Genomic DNA, 24,218 nt, shown 5'->3' with positions numbered 1-24,218 from the left:
TGGATTGAATGACCAGAAACTTCCAATCTTTGTTATTGAACATCTTTCCCCTGCCAATAAGGCTCTGCATGCTGCTGCCAGATTGGCAGCTAAAAAGAAAAATTACAGACACGTATGGGTACGTAACGGGAGAATATATTTGAGGAAAACCGACAACTCAGACTACATACTAATAAAAGATATGGACTCTATTGATAATTTGAAGTGACAGAACTTTCCTTCCTTATTATTATATATGTTTTTGTTTAATTTGTAACAATTTTAAAATTCGATTTGTCTCTATCCAAATTGTATTACCAAAATGTTGGTGGTTTTCGAAGTAAAACGCACAGTTTTTCTAATAATGTATCTTGCACTATTTACGATATTATAAACATAACCGAGAGTTGGGCAAATGACAATGTATTTAGTGCGGAATTGTTTGATGGAAGGTACACTGTACACAGAAGGGACAGAAATATTTTGAACAATCACCAAAACAAAAAGGACGGAGGTGGAGTTATTATTGCTGTTTCAAATAGGTTTCCTTCTAGACGAATAACCGACTGGGAGAGTGAATGTGAGGACTTATGGGTATTAGTTGACATTCCCCATTCAAAGTCTTTCACACAGCTGGCTTTCTGTGCGGTCTACCTTCCACCTGCAACTTCGTTGAATACGCTCGAACAGTTTATAAATAATTGTAATCGTATTAACGAGGTAAATCATCTGCACACTTTTTATATCGGTGACTTCAACTTTAGTAAATTGAATTGGTCGCTATTGGAGGATGACAGTAACAACTATCACCCATCAACATTGTATCAGACTTTCATAGATTTTATGAACATCAATAACTTGACCCAGCTGAATTCTATTAAGGATTCAATGGGAAGAATTCTAGATCTTGTTGTGACTGACATGCCTGCTTGTGACGTCACCGAATCTGTTGATTCATTGTGTAATGTTAGTCCACTGCATCCTCCTCTTCTGATTGAGATCCCGACCTCCGTTGAAACTGCTCTCAATTATAAAGACGGCAGTAGGCCAAACTTCTACAAAGCCGACTACAATACCATCAATCACTATCTAGAGTCTGTTGATTGGAATAAAAATTTTTTCAAACAGTGCGGACATAAATGAAATTGTTGAAATTTTCTATCCAAAACTAAATAATACTATACAAAAGTACGTTCCAATAGCTAAAAAACGCAACAATAAATTTCCACCTTGGTTTAGTCATGACCTGATCAATAGACTGCGAGAAAAAAAATAAATATAGACGAAATTACTCGAAATACAAGAACCCCCGAGACCTTTTGTCTTTCAAATTATTATCAAAACGTTGCAAGATTCTCATGAACGAATGCTATAAATCATACATAACGCGACTGGAATCAGATATTGACAAAAACCCGAAATCCTTTTGGAGCTTTCTTAAGGCAAAACGTGGAGGTGCAGGGTCATACCCAGGTACTATGTCTAATGGCACTATATCAACTTCAGATGGACACTTAAATTTGCAATCTATTCGCTTCATATTTTTCATCTGTATATAACGATGGGCATGGTACTGGTGCACCTAATTGTGCAAGTAGTAGCAAGCAGCCCGGCTTTCCAGGTGCCAACGGTGATTGCTTGTCATCCATAATAATTTCTAAACAAGAAGTCTTTAGTAAATTGGAGAATTTAGACTGCTCAAAAGGTGCTGGAGCGGATGGAATCCCTCCAATTTTTCTCAGAAATTGTGCAACCAGCTTAGCTGATCCGGTTCATTTCATCTTTAATACTTGTCTAACTCAGGGAGTATATCCAGACGCATGGAAATTGGCTAAAGTGGTTCCTATCCACAAATCTGACGAGAAACACCTTGTTGATAATTACAGACCTATTGCAATTCTATCTTGTTTGGCTAAAATTTTGGAACTTTTAGTGCGTCCCTATATTCAACTACACTTTGACAAGTACTTAACTGAGAGATAACATGGCTTTGTTAAGGGTAGATCTACCTGTACTAATCTTGTTGAATTTACTGATGAGTTGTCAAAATCTATTGGTAATCAAAAGGAAACAGATGTGGTTTACACTGATTTCAGCAAAGCCTTCGACAAAGTGCCGCATAACATCTTATTGAATAAGTTAAGCATGTATGGTATCAGCGGGAGCGTACTCAATTTTTTTCAAGCGTATCCATTCTCTTCACAATATTTGTAAATGACCTACCATTTCAGTTTCTTCATTGTTCTTCCTACATGTTTGCTGATGATTTGAAGCTTTCTAAGGAGATCAATTCCCTCGATGACTGCTTATTCTTCCAAATGGACATAGATGTTCTATGTCAATGGTGTGTCAGAAACGGAATGCAATTAAATGCCAGTAAATGTTTTTTATCAAGTTTACACGGAAGCAGAAGGAAATACGGCGTATCATATTAATGGATATAAACTGAAGGAGGTCGAAGTCGTCAAAGATTTGGGAATATTACTAGACAAAAAACTTACCTATCTTCCTCACATTGATTCAGTAGTAAAACGAGCTTCGCGATTGTTGGGCTTCATAATTAGAAATGGAAAAATTTTCCGAAAATCAACTACTAAATGCACTCTATATAAGTCTTTGGTACGTCCTATTCTAGACTACGGAAGTATAATATGGCGCCCACATTTTGCGATTCACACACTGCGAATTGAAAGGTTGCAAAGAAGGTTTACTCGTCATTTGGCATTCACATCTAGCATTGTATCAAAACTAGATTCATATAATATTCGTTTAGAAAAATTTAATCTCACTAGCCTAAACAAACGCAGTGATATACTTGATCTGGTATTTCTCTATAAACTTATAAACAATGTTATACACTGCCCCCAATTATTGAGAAAATTTAATTTTACAGTGCCAAGACGAATACCCCGTAAGCCAATCCAATCTTTCGCACTCCCCCATTGCAGAACCAAATAAGGACGAAATTTGACAGTGCCCAGAAATTGCAGGTTGTATAATAGGATCAGTGGACTAGCTGATATACATAATTTATCGTTAAAAAAATTCCGTGCTACAATTTTAAGTTGCTTGAATGACTAATATTTATGTATTGTACTCTTATTTTATGTACTTATAGGTTAATATTGCTGCCTTATTATTTTAGTTCTTTGCCGTTCAAAACATTGAAGTTGTTACTATTTGCACCACAATAAACTTTATACTAACAAAAAGGTAGATAGATACTTACTTAAATTTATCAGTAATAATAAAAATTAAACATGGATTGTTCCCCATAGCATGCTGGGTTTGCCTGTAATTGGTCGAGCAATTAGAACGAACCTTATTGTATGTATAATCTCTGTATTTACTGTTGTATCGACTGTTGGTAAACTGAATAAATAAATAAATATAAATAAATATATACGGGACAACCAAAAATCTTTTTATGTGAGAATTACGCATTTTATGCGCGACAAAACCAGAATATTATCAAACTGATTTTGACTTATATTACTTATTTGCAGGCAAACTCATGCCTTGAGTTCATTCAAATGTCGATAACTTTATTTTTAGTGAACCGATTTTGATGAAACAAAGTTTAAATGTTCTTCTGAGTTAAAGCAAAGCAATTGGTGAAAGTTTTTAGTAAATTGGTTCAGCACTTTCGGAGATAATCCTGATCATACACACAGACAGACAGACAGACAAGAAATTTAAAAAAATATATATTTTTGCTTTCTATTATACATTTTAAGTATCCCTCTATCCATTTCAGTCAAAAATACTAAATGTACAGACAAAATATTTTAACTGTTTTATTATATGTATAGATAAGGTTGTATAAAATAAGTGAATCAATATTTCATTCACTAAAAGTTGTAAGGGTGTTTCCCCTGAGATGATCTCATATGAGAATAATACAGATAAAAGACTATCTAGACTTGATTGCGTATAATCTAAATCTATGTCCAACTCCACTGCTTTGCCTCGAAGTATTACGGACGACCAGTTTCACTGATCAGATCAGATCATAGCTCTCAAAATCCGGAAATTATCCTTTTAAATCATTATCATTATATATAATAAAATGTGTGTGCCGATAAAACTTAAAAAGGATTCCCGATACGATAAAGGGACTTATATAGTGCAATAGCCCTTTATCCCCCCTCGAACAAGAAAGTTCCCGTTTTAACTTAAAGGGCGTATTTTTAAAGATATAAGGGCTTTTCCAATTCCTTAACTTGAAAATTAAGTGAAGTAGTGGCGCCATCTGTTGTCGAGTAGTTGAACTCCCTTCAGAACAACGATTATTTGAGTTGCGTTTCGAAAAGCGCTGCGAGCAATTACAGCATGTGTAGCAATGGCGCAAAATTTAAAATTCCAATTTCAACAAAGTCTTAAATTACAATTGTTTCTATAATAAAGTTATTAAATTTTGTGTATTTATACAGCATTAGGTAGCTTTTATTTTGGAGTTGAAGCGAGATAAATTTAGTTATTCAAATTATTAATTATTAATTCTGAAAATAATTTGAAATTTAAATTTTCAAATTTCGCGCCTTTACTACTTATGCTATAGCTGCAGAACTTATTGTTACGGCGGATAATAATGTCGAGTATATTCTAGAAGGTGTAAAAGAATATATATGTTACAGTTAAAACTAGTTTTTAGATAGAACGCGTTTTCCCTAGTTAGAACTAGTTTTTACTAAATGCCTTTGTTAAAACTAGAATTAACGAATGCTCAAAATTAAATATCAGTTAAAAATAGTTCTTACTAGACAACACGCGTTTTTCCGAAGAGAGCCAGTTAAAACTGTTCCGACCAAGGTCAAAAAGGTGTCTCTGCAAGAAAAATGATTGCCTTTGTAACACAAATTGCCACGATAGTTTGTCTTGTAATAACAAGTAGATCCTCATCCTTTTTATAAATTTAAGATTGTTTAATTTTTATATTGTATGACAGAGTTGAGAGGAATGAGTGTCTTAAACCACTCAGTGTGCGAGCGCACACTGAGTAGTTTTAGGGCACATCGACATGAAGTAGTTGCCAAGGATAATACTAATTAAAATTAAATAATATATGTCATCATAATCAAACAAGTTTTGTGTGTTCTGTTACACAAACATAAAATTTTAAAAAGGAAAATTTTAAAGGAACTTTGGTTAGCATACAATATAAAAATTAAAGGAGAGTGTGGTGGGAAAGGTCAGAGTGGGAAGACCTAGACGAACGTATCTTGATCAAATTAAGGACGTTCTGGTAAAGGGTCAGGTCAAAAGTACCCGAAACCGCCGAGCTTGTATGAAGAGAGTTATGAATGTGGATGAAGCGAAGGAAGTATGCAGAGATCGTGGCAAGTGGAAAGAGGTAGTCTCTGCCTACCCCTTAGGGAAAGAGGCGTGATTTTATGTATGTATGTATAAAAATTAAATAATCTTAAATTTATAAAAAGGATGAGGATCTACTTGTTATTACAAGACAAACTATCGTGGCACTTTGAGTTACAAAGGCAACCATTTTTCTTGCAGAGACACCTTTTTGACATCATCCTTTCTTGCATACGAAGCGCATAAATCCTTGGCCTGTTCCTATGGCTGCTTCCTTAGCAACAGTTCTCAAAGGTAAATTTGTATACGGAACATCTACTTCAAGCAAAAATTTTTCTTTACACTTGTTGAATTCTGACCTGCAAATCAATACTACATAGTTACCTGCAATATAATTTTAACTGGAACAGTTTTAACTGGCTCTCTTTGGAAAAACGCGTGTTGTCTAGTAAGTAAGTAAGTAACTCTCTGAATATATAAGGGCCCGGTATCACCCGCTAGAGTTAGTTCGATTTTGAAAGCGATTGCGAAAGGAAATGAAAGAAGTTATCTGTGAGCATTTATTTTGAAGTATCACGTGTCAGTATTTTTAACAGACTTTAAAAAAAGAAAGTACTCAGTTTGATTATTAATTATTTATATTTATTATTTTTGAAAAAATAATTAATAGTGTCTTTAATTAATTCTAATGATTGTTTTGCTTTTTCTTTTAATTGTTTGTCTATAAAATGTTTATTTAATTTATATTTTACAGAAAACAATGCCTAGACGTAAAAGAGGAGGAGATCTTGCCAGTTCTGCAGCGAAACGGCGGAAACAAAAAGAACATCGAAGAAATGAAATGGAAGAAGAGCGCGAAGCACGTTTACAAAATCAACGAACCAGGATGAGAACGCTGAGAAGCACAAAAAGTGAAGAAAGGAAAGAGAATGAAAGTGTAGAAGAATCGAGAATTTTAAAAGATAATTTAACAAAGGAAGCATTCCACTACGACCCAACGAAAAAATATTACAATCATAAACATGTTGTGATCGGAAAAATGAATAACATTTGCCAATTTTGCCACGCGAAAAAATTCAGTAAAGAAACACCAGGTCTCTGTTGCATGAATGGAAAAATTTGACTACCACCACTGGAAGCACCTCCGCAGAAATTTCTAAATTACATGACCGGGGAAACACAAGAATCAAAACACTTTCTTCAAAATATAAGATCATATAACTCCTGCTTCCAAATGACTTCTTTCGGAGTTACTTCGACCAACACTAATAGAAATGAATTTGAATATGTATTTTCAATTCAGGGGCAAATTTATCACAAAATAGGATCGTTACTGCCAATGCCTAACGAAGACTATAAATTTCTGCAAGTATATTTCATCGGAAATGAAGAACAAGAAATTGATCAACGATGCACAAATTTTAATGGATTGAGTCGCGAAATAATCCGAAATGTACAGAAGATCTTACACAAATACAATCAATTGATTTACATATTCAAAACAATATTAGACCGCATGATTTCTGATGACTATATAATTGTAATTCGAGCCGATAAAAGACCACCTGGAGAGCACGAACGTAGATTTAATGCACCTCAGATAGATGAAGTTGCCATCGTAATTGTAGACAATGAAAATACAAGCCGTGACATAATTGTACAACGAAGAGGAAAAGGACTACAACGCATTGCAGAGACACACCGTTCCTATGATGCTCTTCAATATCCATTAATATTTCTGCACGGAGAGGACGGATACCATTTCAATATAAAACAAGTGCATCCTGAAACAGGCATAGAAACAAACAAAAAAGTCACTTCCAAGGAGTTCTATGCTTACCGCTTAATGATCAGAGACAATGAAATATACAATCACATACTCAACACTCGCCGTTTATTTCAACAATTTCTGGTAGATATGTACGGTCGCGTTCATAATTGCAGTCATAGTTCGCAAAACTTTATAGCTTGCAGTCACCGCTATCACTCACACATTCACATAAATAACACAATAATCAACAAGCGGTGAAGCGTTGGGTAACGCGCCATCAAGAAGAGGGTAGGTAGTGTAAAAAGTCGCCGCGCAGCGGCCGTCGTCGTCCGCTTATCAACACAGCGACACGCCACACAGCGGAGATCCATGGTGGAACAGTACGAAAATAATGGCTTCATACCGACCTGAACATTTGCGGAACAGTTCGACACATCAGTGGTTACTGTTCGTCGAGTTTGCACCGTGAGGGACTACACCACAGACAGCCAGCAAGAAAGCCGTATTTATCCGAAATATATAAGCAAAAACATTTAGAATTTGCTCGGCAGTATTTGGATTTTGACTGGAAAAAAGCGATATTTACGGACGAAAAGTTTGTTTACGTCATCGCAACACGGTAGGCTTCATTTATGGCGAAGAAATGCAACTCGGTATGAAGAAAAAAATATTGTGCCAAATATGGAGTGTGGACGCATATCTGTAAATATGTGGGGCTGGATGAGTGCTGCTGGACCTGGGAAACAGGTGTGGATAGCAGGACGCGCTACAGCTGCTCATTATGTGCAAGTGCTGGAAGAAACCATGTTACCAACTGTGCGGTGTATTTATCCGATTGATGATATGCCAACAATATCATTTGAGCAAGACAACTGCCCTGTGCATCGACTCCATATAGTGCGTGAAAGGTTCTGCCAGTTTATATTAAAACTACTAATTACTTAGAGTGTTTTAAGGACAGCTTCAATATCTTTTCTTTATGAAAACGAATAATTAAGCTGTAACCTTAATAACAGGAGATAAGTAGATGATACAATTAGTGTAATATGCTGTATGTATAGCTTTATATAAATAAAACTATAGGTAAACTGTTTCAATAAAATTTACAAAAAAAATTGTAGAATAACTTCGGAATCCAAGTAACGCTAGTAACTAGAACAAGCGAGTGTGAGCAAGCGAGATTATCTAATATATCTTAGATCTCACTTGCTCACACGAAGTAATAAAATTGCTACCCAATAACTTTCAAAGGAACCACTTCCTATGTTAGGGTCGTGTGCAGACAAACTTTCAACCTTATTGAAATGACATAAGTCTGGCAGTCGCAGGCTTCCCTTTATAGGCAAATCTTATGCAAATAATGAGAGACGACCATATCTCAATCGACAATTATCGGGCCCAGTTCGGCCATCGTTGATTACCGTCTCTTTCTGTTTTGTTATGTTATATGTCATAGAATAATAAACTGTTTTACTTAGTAATCATTGGTATTAAAGACCGTATTCATTTGAAGGAATATTTATTCTTTTTAAATATGCATGTGTGTGTGTATCTAGTGGAACCAATGTGCACGCTATTTTAACCCGTAAGAATTTTAAAACTATGACTGCAGATATGAACGCGATCGTACGCAAAAATAGAAGCAGAACGGATGCTTTACATAAGACTGAATCAGAAGAAACTACGCACAGAAGAATACATGCATCTTCGAGACGCAATCATGAATGACGGCAATATTGATGATATTGGAACAATGGTAATATTACCTTCATCATACACAGGAAGTCCAAGACATATGCACGAATATACTCAAGATGCCATGACTTACGTAAGAAAATATGGAAGACCTGATCTCTTCATAACATTTACATGCAACTCATCATGGCCAGACATCAAAGAACAACTAAAATACGGACAAACCTCCATGGATCGACACGACATAATAGCCCGAGTTTTTCGACAAAAACAAAAAAGATTTATTGAAGTCATCACAAAATACCACATCTTTGGAACCGTTCGATGCGGGATGTATACAATTGAGTGGCAAAAACGAGGATTACCTCACTCACACAATCTCATATGGCTACACGATAAAATTTATCCCACGGATATTGACAAAATCATCCAAGCAGAATTTCCCGATCCACAAAAAGATCCGGAACTGTACAACATAGTAGTGAAAAACATGATTCACGGACCATGTGGATCATTAAACTTCAATGCACCATACATGAGTGATGGAAAATGTATAAAAAAATATCCAAAACCATACATGGATGATACAAAAACTGAAGAAGACGGCTATCCCAAATATAGAAGACGATCACCGAAAAACGGTGGTTTCACAGCAAAAATACGAATACAAGGCAAAGACGAACTGGAAATAGATAACCATTGGGTAGTACCATATAACCCACTACTTTCGAAAATGTTCCAAGCTCACATAAACGTTGAATACTGCAATTCAGTAAAATCTATTAAATACATATGTAAGTACGTAAACAAAGGTAGTGTGATATGGCAGTATTTCAAATAGTCCAAAATAGCGAACAAAATAACAGAAATGATGAGATTCTCATGTACCAAATGGGAAGATACATCAACAGTAACGAAGCAGCATGGAGCATTTTTAGTTTTCCCATACATGAACGCGAACCAGCTGTGCAGCATCTAGCAGTACATTTAGAGAATGGACAAAGAGTTTACTTCACAAGAGAGTCGGCTAGAAAAATTGCAAGCGAACCACCTGAGAACACAACATTAACAGCTTTTTTCCAACTGTGCCAAACGGATTCATTCGCAAAGACATTACTGTATGTTGACGTCCCTATTTATTATACGTGGGACAAAACAAGGAAAATTTTTCAACGACGAAAACAAGGAATACCAGAGGAGGGTCATCCAGAAATCATGAAAGCTGACACAATAGGTCGAGTATAGACTGTACGATCGCGTTCATATCTGCAGTCATAGTTTTAAAATTCTTACGGGTTAAAATAGCGTGCACTGTGGTTCCACTAGATACACACACACATGCATATTTAAAAGAATTAATATTCCTTCAAATGAATACGGTCTTTAATACCAATGATTACTAAGTAAAAGAGTTTATTATTCTATGACATATAACATAACAAAACAGAAAGAGACGGTAATCAACGATGGCCGAACTGGGCCCGATAATTGTCGATCGAAATATCGTCGTCTCTCATTATTTGCATAAGATTTGCCTATAGAGGAAAGCCTGCCAGACTTATGTCATTTTAATAAGGTTGAAAGTTTGTCGGCACATGACCTTAACATAGGTTGTGGTTCCTTTGAAAGTTATTGGGTAGCAATTTTATTACTTCGTGTGAGCAAGTGAGATCTAAGATATATTAGATAAACTCGCTTGCTCACACTCGCTTGTTCTAGTTACTAGCGTTACTTGGATTCCGAAGTTATTCAAGGATTTTTTTGTCTATTTTAGTGTTATTGACAATTTTTAATGTTTCAAGGTGCCATTTGAACTAAGTAACTGACTGACTAACCAACTAACTGATATCTAAGAATTACAATACCCGTGTTTTCAAACACGGAAATCAGCAAGAAATATTAAACAAGAGGGAGCAAAATAAAACATTCAATAATTAAAATTAGTAAATTTTATTGAAACTGTTTACCTATAGTTTTATTTACATATTGATGATTATATAAAGCTATACATATATAGTATATTACACTAATTGTATCATCCACTTATCTCCTGTTATTTAGGTTACAGCTTAATTATTCGTTTTCATAAAGAAAAGATATTGAAGCTGTCCTTAAAATACTATCTAAGTAATTAGTACTTTTAATATAAATTGGCAGAACCTTTCACGCACTATATGGACTCGATGCACAGGGCAGTTGTCTTGCACAAATGATATTGTTGGTATATCATCAATCGGATAAATACACCGCACAGTTGGTAACATGGTTTCTTGCAGCACTTGCACATGATGAGCAGCTGTAGCGCGTCCTGCTATCCACACCTGTTCCCCAGGTCCAGCAGCACTCATCCAGAACCACATATTTACAAAGATGTGTCCAGACTCCATATTTGGCACAATATTTTTTTCTTCATACCGAGTTGCATTTCTTCGCCATAAATAAATGAAGTCTACCGTGTTGTGATGACATAAAATAAACGAACTTTTCGTCTGTAAATATCGCTTTTTTCCAGTCAAAATCCAAATACTGCCAAGCTAATTCTAAACGTTTTTGCTTATTTATTTCTGATAAATACGGCTTTCTTGCTGGCTGTCTGTGGTGTAGTCCCTCACGGTGCAAACACAAAACAGTAACCACTGATGTATCGAACTGTTCCGCAAATATTCTGGTCGGTATGAAGCCATTATTTTCGTACTGTTCCACAATGGATCTCCGCTGTGTGGCGTGTCGCTGTGTTGATTAGCGGACGACTTTTTTTTTTTCACTACCCTCTTCTTGATGGCGGGTTACCCAACTTGTTGTTTATTGTGTTATTTGTGTGAATGTGTGAGTGATAGCAGCGGTGCAAGCTATAAAGTTTTGCGAACTATGACTGCAATTATGAACGCGACCGTACATCCAAACAATGCCGAATGTTTCTATCTCCGGATGTTGTTACACCAAATACGGGGACCAACAAGTTTTACAGCTCTAAGGACTATTAACGGCTACCTATGCCAGACGTACAGAGAAGCATGTCAACGCTTAGGATTATTGGAAAACGATAACCACTGGGAATTAACACTACAAGAAGCTACACTCACAGCTTCAGCTAAACAACTTCGGGAGTTATTCGCTATAATTCTAACAACATGTAACCCATCAAACCCAAAACGACTATGGGACGCTTTCAAGAGGAGTATGAGTGATAATATATTGTACCAAATCCGACAAACTAATCCAGAACTGACTATAGAATTCAATGATGACATCTTCAATGAAACACTCATTCGCTTAGAAGATAAATGTTTCGCAATAAATAACCAGGCTTTAGTAGAACTAGGAATGCCAGCACACAAAGAAATGCTTTCAGTGTGTTAAACTACGAAATTACAAAGGAAAAAAGCTACAACATCAATGAACTGCTTGAATACATTGCTCACAACAAACTACTCCTCAATGACAATCAAAAAAAAGTTTACAATGTTATAATGGACCGGATAATTAACAACACTAGTGGAATTATTTATTTGGACGCACCAGGAGGCACCGGTAAAACGTTTCTACTAAATCTAATACTGGCAGAAATACGTGTTAAAAAACACATCGCACTGGCACTAGCATCATCCGGCATTGCAGCCACACTTATGGAAGGAGGACGAACTGAAATCAATGCATGCTTAAAAAAGTCACATCTCTGGTCACAAGTACAAATACTGCAATTAACAAAAAACATGAGAGTTGAATTATCAAAAGATGAAACAACAGCACATTTTGCTAAAATACTTTTACAAATAGGTGAAGATACATATTCTACTAACCAAAAGACCGGCCTCATTGAACTCAATAGTGATTTCTGTAACATAGCCATTACTGAAAACGATCTAATCGACACAATTTATCCAAATATTGTTCAAAACTATACCAACGTAGAGTGGTTATTTCAAAGAGCAATTTTGGCCACTAAAAATAATGTTGTTGACGATATCAATTTCAATATTCTAAAGAAAATACCTGGTGAAGAGAGAATATATAAATCGATGGACACGATGGTATCCAGTGAGGAAAGTGTCAACTTCCCTACAGAATTTCTGAACTCTTTACAAGTACCAGGAATGCCATTACACTGCCGTCGTCTCAAAATTGGATCTCCAGTCATACTACTAAGAAATCTAGAATACCACTGATCTCTTCTGAATTGCCATTTCAATTTAAAAGACTGCAATTTCCAATTAAATTAACTTTTAGTTTTACAATTAACAAAGCGCAAGGACAAACTTTAAAATATTGTGGCATTAACCTCAAAGAACCCTGCTTCTCTCACGGTCAGCTATATGTAGCTTGCTCAAGGGTAGGAAATTCGAGAAATCTATATATATATACTCCAGACAATAAAATGAAAAATGTTGTTTATAAGCAAATAGTGTAAACAATGAGCGAATGTTTTCAATAATTTTTTTTACTATCGCGTCAAAGTTTATTTTTTTATTTCACCTACCGTGTAATCTCAACTTCCGGGCGAAGCCGGGTATTATAGCTAGTAATTTAAATAAAGAATTAAACACAAAATTGTCTTGACACCGCTTTTTTAAACAGAGTGCATTTTTCAAAGCACACCTTTTTTATGATGAACACAATTTAACACCTGATTATTCTCCTCACAATAATCCTCATATAATTTAAGTAATTTAGGACAACCCTTTTCACCCAGTTCTATAATTTCACAATCGTTGCATAACTCTTGAATCCATACAATCTTCTCATTTCCTTTAATTAAGACATTTTTACTTTTTAAATATGGAATTATAACTCGCCGGAATTCTCGATAATCGATAAACCCTTCATACCAATGTAGTCCCAGATTATTTTCTAATCATCGAACTCGCTTTTTTTCTTCATCAGAAAGAGTTTTAAAAGAATAAGGTGCTTTAACCAAGAAAGTTTGTGTGTATTCCTTAGTTGCAATAGAAAATTCCTTAACAATAAAATTATTTTTCAAATCCTTAAACCCTTGTAAATCTATGATTATTGTATTATCATTCATGATAACTTCTTAACAATATTGCTCAATGGCTTGTATTCAAATATGCAATCGTTTAGTATCAGACAATATGCAGCCGTTTGATCGGGTATGTCTTGGTCAGATTCGAATTCAACTCTCACATCAATTGATCCCTTTAATATTTCATGCTATCATGAACAGTCTTTAACAAATAACGGGGCTATGTCTCTAAATTCTTTTAATCTGATGAAATCTTGCGTATTGTTCATATATTAATGAATATCTGTTGTCTGAGAAACTAATATTTAAACCTTCATACGGATAATATGAAGAATTTAGAAATACTCTTACGTCTCGAATATGACAATGGTCGAACTCTGCCATCGACATTGTTGCATTACTTTTACGGTTTGTTTGTAAAGCAATAATAACAAATCTTGGTTTCTCCAACTGTGATGAAGTTTTAATGGACCAAGTATGTTTCCTGGTTTTGGGTAACAATGGGTACTCATACAAATCCCAGTTACGAAACGCTAAGGTTATCGCTCGATCTTTTTCTAAATGTTTAAGTAAATTGATTCTTTCACGGTCCGACACTCGAACATGAGGAACTCGCCAAACTATTTTATTTATAATTATATCTTCGACAATTTCTCCAGAACTTAGTAATAAGGAATTGAGATTTGTATTACTTCTCAATAGTACTAATTCATGTTTACAGTTCATTATGATTTTTTCATAATCTTCTGCAAAACCTAATATTTTATTTAACGGTACGTATATACACAGAAAATCCTCCATCGGAGGTAATGCCTGAAGGAGACCAACCCCAAACTTTTGCGCTTTTGGATTCATTTTCGTTCAATGATAGATAAGATTGAATTGTTGTGGTAATACCTGCATTTTTAATCTTATCTGTTTCTATCCCATTTAGTTCATATCTTATATCTTGAAATAGAAATAGTACAGGGTTGTTTACGAAATGCACACTCGGCACTTTTTCTTTGCCAGCGTTATTTTGTTTTTAATCATAATCATAATCATTTATTCCTCGAATATGGTTTCAATGTTGGTCTTAGTATTTAGGTACAGCTTCTGTGAACACATATTCTACCTCTTAAGGCGTCGGAATTATATACTTAAATTTTAAATTAGTAGCATATAAAGCTCTGTCTAATTATGATCAGTTTGTCTATATTTCAATGTCCAATTATAATTATTAATAATAATAATAAAAATTTGTCAAATTATAATATCAATAAAAAATAACCATTGTTGCTAAAAACATGACTCGTCGTCAGATGCAGGCAGGCAAGTCCAAGTAAAGGGTGTAACGTCTCCTTATTGTACTGTTTGGTTTGTGTACTTTTGCCTGTAGGCTATTTCAATTGTAAAACGTAGGTAGCTAGCTTACAAACTCAGAACTTTTTAATACATAGTTTTATATTATTTACAAACGGGTAGACAGTTTTAAAATTTATAGTTATTTGTTTCGTAAATGACACTTCACAGGCGTTATTTAAATATTTTGCTTTGTTTTTTTCCTTCTTTTCTATTGCCGTTCGCCGTTCATTTCGTGAATGTCAATGTCAACTTTTTTTGTTTTTGTACATAATGAATTAACTGTCAACTTCATTTAATTGTATGCTTGGTTGTTTCTTAAATACAGCCATGGTGTTCTTGCTTCGGTTTGTGATAATTTGTGTTTTTACTTTTTTATTTCCTTTGCTTGTTAAGTCCGGCTGGCGGGTTTGGCGAGAACTTTTGCTTTAGTTCGTCAAACTAAATACAGACTATGCACATCATCTGATCCTTGGGGATTTTAACACGTGCCTTTTGAAGGGAAATTCTAGAACTTCTAAATTACTAAATATTGTCAAGTCGGTTAATTTTTCTATTCTCCCATCTGGGCCAACACACTTCACAGAACATGGACCTACCTTGTTTGACTTGATAATAACTTCCTCAGAAAAGCTTGCTTGCCAGTCATGGTCAAATACCGGCCCCAGGATTTTCTCATCATGACTTAATTTATGTCTCTTACAAGCTTAGAGTTCCCAAAATAAAGCCTAAAATCCTCCAACTGCGCTGCTTCTCAAAAATAGACCACAGGGCCTTAATAACTGACGCCTCTAAAATTGACTGGTCTCCGGTGACTGCAGCGAATACAGTGGATGAGAAAATTTCTCTGTTTAATAAAAAAAATCTTGGCTCTGTATGATGCGCATGCTCCAGTGAGAGCAGTCAAAATAAAGCGTCCTCCCGCACCGTGGATAACTAATGCAGTTCGTATAGCCATGAGACGACGGAACAATACTTTTCGTAGATTTAAACGGGAGCGCAGTAATGAAAATTGGTTATTTATTTATTTATTTATTTACTAATTTATGTACACAGAAAACATCGGGACTGATAAACACAAGAAACAAAATTACAAAGGTTCTGCTTATTTCAAAAGAAATCTCTTCCAGCAGACCCGAGATAGGAGACATGATGGAAAGGGTGACAGGCGTGTACTCCACTCACACAACTAATAATAGACATACATAAACAAATACATAAATAAAATAAAATAAGATACATATATAAATACAAAATAATAAACTTACATAAAGTATATACAATATATACCATATTAGCAAGGCTTGGAGAGGTAATAATTTTTAATTAATTTTTTAAATTGGGACAGTGATTTAGAGTCACGTATCTCAGGAGGCAGTGAGTTCCACAATCTAACAGCATGGACAGAGAAGGAGTTGGAGAAAGTGGCCGTACGATGCGTAGGGAATTTAAGTATGGTTCTACGATGAGACCTGCATGGAGTATCGACAGGACAAACAAAGGTGAAGCGGTTGCGCAGATATGAGGGATATGCAGGATTATAGAGAGTATTGTAAAGAAGGCAAAGTATTCTCATATTTCTACGCAGACGAATGGGCAGCCAGTTTAGTTGCCTGCGAAACTCCGAGACGTGATCATACTTCTTGAGGCCAAAAATGAATCGGATACACAAATTCTGTAGACGTTCCAGTTTATCAAGGAGTTCCTCGGTAGCATCCAAAAAGCACGCGTCAGCATAGTCGAGGAGAGGAAGAATGAGGGATTGACATAAGGAAACTTTAGTTTGAATGGGCAAAAAATTTTGGAGACACTTCAAAGTGTGGAAGGAATAGTGTACCTTGCGACTAACCTCGTGAACGTGCTTCGACCAGCTAAGTGTAGAATCAAAAATAACACCAAGGTTCTTCGCAGTTTCCGCAAAAGCTATAACCGAACCATCCAGAAGTAATGGGGGTAAGTCACACAGGTCAATACGACTGCGTAGATGCTTACCACCAATGAGCATAGCCTGAGATTTCGATGGATTTATTAATAACCCAAAAGAGCTAGCCCAGCGACTCAGCTTGTATAAGTCATCGTTCATGGAAGCCACAGTTGTCTCAACCTCATCAGCCAAGCAATGCCGGTAAAGCTGCAAGTCGTCTGCATAGAGATGTATACTAGAAGAAAGAATATTAGTAACAGTATTAATAAACACAGAGAAAAGCAAAGGAGAAAGGACACCACCCTGGGGTACACCAGCACTGAGCTCACGCCAGTCAGAGGAGATCTCTCCGAGGCGAACACACTGCGAGCGACCCCGAAGGTAGGAAGAAAACCAGGCAAGAGCAACAGGTGACACGTTAATAGACCGGAGAATTCCGAGAAGGACATCAAAATCAACAGAGTTGAAGGCACTGCTGAAATCGAGAAGTACAATCAAAGTTAGGGATTTGTTTTCCATAGCCCAGCGGATGTCATCGGTAACATTAAGCAAAGCCGTCACAGTACTATGTCCCGCACGGAAACCTGACTGATAAGGACTAATTATGTTGTTATGATTTAAAAAATAAGATAACTGCCTTTGAACAATCAGCTCAGAAACTTTAGATAAAAAGGGTAAGATAGATATAGGTCTAAGTTGTGAAAGTGATGAAGGATTAGAGACTTTAGGTAAAGGAATAACATGAGCTAGTTTCCAAGACGCAGGGAAATAACCGGAAGTTAGGGAGAAATTAATTATATGACTAACAACAGAAAGAATAGCAGGGAGAAGGAGCGTTATCATTTTTGCAGAGATCTGATCATCCCCAGCCGCGTTAGAAGTGACATGAAAAATAAATCTTTCAACTTCATCCTCAGTAACACATGAAATCTCAAAGGCAGGGTAAGGCGGAACAGGAAGTTTGGATAGTTGATTCAATGTGTCAGATTTAGAGGCAGAAGACAGAGTAACAGGCGGAAGAGAAAAATGTCTGTTAATGTCGCTTGGGTCTAAGTTACTGTGATCGAGAACCGAAAATTTGCCAATACCCACAGATCTAAGAAACCTCCACACATCAGCAGGGCTACGACCAACGAGAGAATCATGAAAATAACTTCTTTTAGCATCCCTACACATACGACTGCAGCGATTGCGAAGGACCTTGAAAAGCGAGAGATTGTGTTCTGTCGGGTGACGCTTATACCTGCGCTTGGCTTTATCTCTTCGTGCCATAGTTTCTTTAATTTCGCTAGAAAGCCACGTTGCAGGGTTTCGCATAGCCTTAATACGTCTGAGGGGAGCATGTAGATTGTAAATGTTGATTACAGCATTGTTAAAGCATTCCACCTTCGCATCAACATTATCACTGTTATAAATAGGAGACCACTCAATATTCATAGCCTCTTGATGAAATTTCTCCAAGTTTATACCCTTAAAATTACGACGGAAAATATAATGAGGAACCCTCTTAGGGGGAGAAATACAATAAGATAAATAAAGGAGGTCATGATAAGAAAAAGGGGCAGTAAGTTGACCATGACACGCCACCAAATCGCAGGAAGATACAATTATAAGGTCAAGGAGAGAGGGTTTACGATTAGGCACATGGTGGGTAGTCGAAAGAGGTAAAATGTGAAGATTGTAAGATGTTAAAAGGTCTTGAAGTCGATGAGTCCGTGAGTCATTTTTGACGAGGCATGTATTTAGGTCACCCATCAGAATTACATGCTCATAATTAGGGCAAAATTCGTTGAGGAGATTGTCTAGGGAATCAAAATAATCAATGCGAAGGCTTGGACTGTAGTAAACTGCTATAAGTATTTTTGTATGGTGTAGATTAATTTCAATAAAAAGGTGTTCAGCAGATTCAGAGTGAGCAGGAGAGGCGCTAAGCAGTTGATATGGAATATTATCACGTAGATAGATCGCAACACCGCCACATTGCTTACCCACTCTATCATTGCGCAACAAAATAAAACCTGGTATGACGAAGTGAGAAGAAGGGAGAGAAGGCTTAAGGAAGGATTCGGAAATCAACAAGGCGTCAAGATGAGCACAATCAAAAGACGCGATGATATCAGAATAATGTCCAGGAACACTTTGGGCGTTGATATGTGCGAGATTGAGATTACGAGGGTAAATGGAAAAAAGGGAGGAGAGTTGGTCATGTAGGCCGTGACTGTCAGAAGCACACGTGAAGGACTCGTTACCTCCCGCGCTGACAAAACTATCAGATGAGGAGCAACTGAAAAAACTGTCATCAAGGTCAATAAGGTTATCATCTGCCATGCTAGATAAAATATATAAATAATAAAACAAAAATATATAATAATAAAATATAAATCAGAAATAACGAAATCAAAAATAATAATAAAAACCTTAAGACATTACGGTCTGCCAAACTCACCAAAACCCCACGGGTATGTTGAAAGAGACTTAACAAAATATACAAAAAAAAAATCACATTCATAGCCTCAGTTGAAAAAAAAAAGCCAAGGAAGGAAACATTTCTTTTCTTTCTTTTCTATATTATGGCTTCCACCGGACTTTCGGTGATTCTGCCAATGTCATGGTTTGAAGAGACACGAAGTTACAAAAATGGACGGTATACAATCTGAAAGGAGAAGGTTAACAAATGTACAAACACAAAAAGACAAACACAACAAGTAGGTATTGTTAGTAAAAGAGAAGACAAGTTAATGATTATAATGTGTAGTGAGTGTGTAAGGTATAAAAGTTGTGCAAAACAAGGGATATACTTAATAGGGAGATTTCGGAAGTTAAAAAAAATAAATAAATTTGTAATGGGAACTATAGTTTTAGGTTTTATTTTATTTTTATTTTTTTTATTTATTATTATCACACAAAACAGATAACAACTATTACAAAAATTACATTAAAAAAAAAAAAAAAAAAAGATATTAAAAACGGGTTGCAATCCAAAACATGTGTGTACACAAAAAACAATTAATCGAGAAAATTCTTACGGTCTAAGAGATAACCTAAAGAAGAATTCAATACAAATTTAATACAAAAAAGAAGAATTTAATACAAAAAAGGAAACTAAATATATAAGTTATTAAGTAGGTACCCTAGTTATTATGCTCCTGTAACACAGTACAGGATGTCTTTGACTATTTTAATATAGGAGCCAAGTTTTGAATTAAAAATATCAAATTCAGGGTTATCTAACATCACCTCGTTATACTGACGGGCCATCCTAACAATGGGGTTATAAAATGAGGTATTATTTTTATAAGTTTGTAAAGCGAAAAGTTTTGTTCGATTAGCCCTGCGGTTGCTATATCTAGTGTTAAAAGATAGTTGAGAGAGCAAGGAAGGAACATCAATTATAGAGTGAATTATTTTATACAAATAAATAAAATCAAAATATTTTCTGCGTGATTCCAACTTCTGTATGTTAAACATTGATAGTCTTGCCTCATAATCGAGAGCGGTACGACTCAAATGTTGACGATAACATAAAAATCGTAAGCACTTTTTTTGAACTCGCTCTATTTCATCCACATGTACCTTGTAGTGTGGTGACCATATTGGGCTGCCGTATTCCAAAATTGATCTGACCAAGGTATTAAATAAATATATAATTGACTGAGGCTTTTTAAAACCTTTAGTGGATCTGAATACAAACCCAAGGAGCTGATTTGCTCTTTTTGTTATATGGTCGTAATGTGCTCTGAAAGTCAGTTTGTCATCAAACATAACACCTAGATCTTTGACAACATTACATCTTTTAAGGACCTCGTTTTCAATAGTATAGTCAACAACAATCTTATTACACTTGTTTGTGAATGTTATGACGAAACATTTGCCTATGTTGAGATTCATAAGTTTTTCCTTGCACCAATTTGAAATGGTATCTAAATCTCTCTGTAACAATTTACAATCGTTGGTGTTCTCAATAGTTTTAAATATTTTTAAATCATCAGCGTACAAGAGACATTCACAAGATAGGCGCTCGATAAGACTGTTAATGAATACAACAAAGAGTAAAGGTCCCAAATGTGACCCCTGCGGCACACCCGATGCCACTGCAATGGGAGATGAAGTATACCCTCTCAAGGTCACCAGCTGGCTTCTTTTGTCTAGGTAGGACGTCAACCATCGCAAGAGGTTACCGTGAATACCACAGGAGGCAAGTTCGATGCAAAGCTGAGTATGACTGACCTTGTCAAAGGCTTTCGAAAAGTCTGTATAGACAGAGTCAACCTGACCACCTGTCGCAAAGCTCTTACATAAATAGTTTTTGTATTCAAGAAGATTGGTCACGGTTGATCTCGATTTCACAAAGCCATGCTGCCCTTCAGATATGATTGGTTTAAAATGATTGTATAACTGATTGTGAACCAACAATTCCAAAAGCATAGCAAGACATGACAAGATGCTTATTTGTCTATAATTCTCACAACGAGACTTATCTCCGCTTTTATACACAGGAATGATATGAGCTATTTTCCATCGTTTAGGGAAGGCTCCCAGTGTTAGCGATTTATTAAATAAAATGTAAAGCGGCGTACATAGCTCATTAGCACATTTTTTTATGAAAAACGGAGGTAGTTCGTCAGGCCCAGGACCTTTCTTGGCATCCAATTGTTTGATTTTCATCATAATATCTTTTTCGGTAATATTAATATGAGACAATGTGCTAATCGCTCCATTCGAGAATAACTCATTACTGCGGCCGGATTGATTTATGGATGATTCACCCTCCTCAGAATCTGATTGAAACACTGATCCGAAATATTGCGAAAACATTTCACAGATATCTCGGCCATTAGAGGAAGAGGAATCACCCAATTGCATAACTTGAGGCATTGAGGAATGTCCCTTTCTATTGTTAACGAATTTCCAAAAATGTTTTATATTATCCGACAATGATTCTTCAATTGAAGCAATATATTTCTTATAGCACTGATCAGAAATTTTTTTCGATCTGGCCCGAAGTAGAGAGAATGTGTCATAATCTCTAGGATTATTAAATTTTTTGTAAAGTTTATGATATTTATTTTTTTCTTCTATGCACTTTATTAATGATTTACTGTACCAAACGGGATAATTTTGGGGCTTTACAGAAGTAAAGGGAGTGTGTCTCTTAATAATTTCAAAAAGCTTATCGTAAAATATGTCTGTGCATACATCTAAATCAGAATTCGACAATAAATCATACCAGTTCACCACGCTTAATTCGCATCGAATATTTTCATAATCACACTTCCAAAAGTTAAATCTTTTTTTATTTAAACAATTTAATCCTTTATCAATGTAGGGTTTCAAAGGAAATTGGAATTGTAAAGCAGGATGATGCTTATCTTTTAAACTCAACGGTTCGGCCTGAGTAACAGATAGAGTTTCATTTGATGAGAATACTAAGTCGAGGTAACGACCATTTTCGTTTGGTATTTTGTTACTCTGATATAGGTGACAAAGTGACATAAATTCTTGCAAGAGCACCAATTTTTTCTTATTATGTGGGGTGTGTAATGGCCCATCACTAACGAGACCTATAGGAGAATATGCAGGGGTGTTAAAATCTCCTACGATTAGGAATTGATCATCCTGGCAGTAATTCAACAAAACATTTTGACAATTTGTGTAGAATTCGTCTAACTTTGAAACAATTAAATCAGGTGGAAGATAACAAACACATATATGAAGTTTAAGTGAACTAGAAGCATTCAATATTATAGTGATCCAGATATCCTCCAGACTGCTGTCCCAACATGCCCTCCGAACAACCCGCAAAGACTTTTTAATAGCAAGAATTACTCCACCGCCTTCCTCTTTAGAAGAATTAGTATATTGTAAGCGATCTTTTCTGAAAATATTGTAACGAGAGTCTATAACCTCACCGTCAAATATACCTTGATTCAGGTTGGTTTCCGTTAGGCATATTACGTCATAGTCGGAGTTCAATATATTATGATACAATTGTGGTAATTTAGTACGTATTCTATTGACGTTTTGATATATTACACTAATCATTATGAAGGATTAAAAGAAACACAATATAAAACTTTATGTTCAACATTTTAACTCAATCACGAAAACTTGTTAAGATGATCAATAGTTTTAATGAGGTGGGCAGGACTTTGTTCGTCCTTCCGAATGTATACCTGTCCGAAACGAACCCAGACAAATTTGTATTTTTTATCTCTACAAAACTTCCGTGCAGCGCTATGTACTTCTTTAGCTTCTGGGGACAAATGTTCGGCCACGTAAATTCTGCGAGTTTCTCCTTTAAGGCCAATATGAGTCGAAGCAAGTTTGTCTTTTGGATGAGATTTATTAAAGCGAGTCACTGATGACAGGATATGATCGCGAAGCCGTTGAGATGAAAGAGAGACAATAATATTACGTGGTCTATCCGTGGAAGGGTCCATTTTAGCAACCCGGCGACACGCTCTCACGTCGCTATCAGAAATATCAACTTTTAAGCACTCACAGAGCTTTTTAAATAATCCCATTAAATTTTCATTTTTATTTTCGGGAACCTCGTGTATCTCTAGATTCAAATCACGTGATATTTTTTCCATCGATTGTATTCGGGATTGTAGTTTGACGAGCGAAGTCTGTGTTTTAGACAGGTCTGACTGCAGTTGTTTAATAATAGTGTCCTTATCCCTGATATCCGATCTCAGGTCAGCTTGTTCGGCAGCCAAGTAGTCAGTTGTAGATGTGAAATCGCTTTTCAAATTTTCAACTGCTCTATTTACGTGAGTAACCACCATTTTTTCAATGTCCTTGTTAAGTGCAGATCTCAAGTTAGTCATAATAGATGAGTCGGGGGCCAACTTTAAGTCGAAGAGTTTACTTATGCTTTCCATCGTAACCGGTACGTTGGCTAAGTTAGTACATGGTTGAGTTTGAGACATGCTACTAATATTGGTACTCACGTCCTGTGTTGCATCGCCGAAAGAAATATTCATAGACTCGTTGAGAGATTGAATCAGGCCTTTCTGATATCGCTGGCGGCATGGAGTATCATCGTTGTTTACTCGCCGAGTAACATTTTGGCAATAAGGACAACTTAATGCTTTTATTTGATCAGGGTTAAGCGCTTCGCAGCAATCTTTTGTCAGATTTAAACATTCAAAACAATACTCAGATTTGCAGCTATTGCATTTCAAAAAGTTTTTATCACTTAGAACTGATTT

Source organism: Amyelois transitella, chromosome W (assembly GCF_032362555.1).
Source record: "Amyelois transitella isolate CPQ chromosome W, ilAmyTran1.1, whole genome shotgun sequence".
Classification (NCBI taxonomy): Eukaryota; Metazoa; Arthropoda; class Insecta; order Lepidoptera; family Pyralidae; genus Amyelois; species Amyelois transitella.
This window is presented reverse-complemented; position numbering follows the sequence as displayed.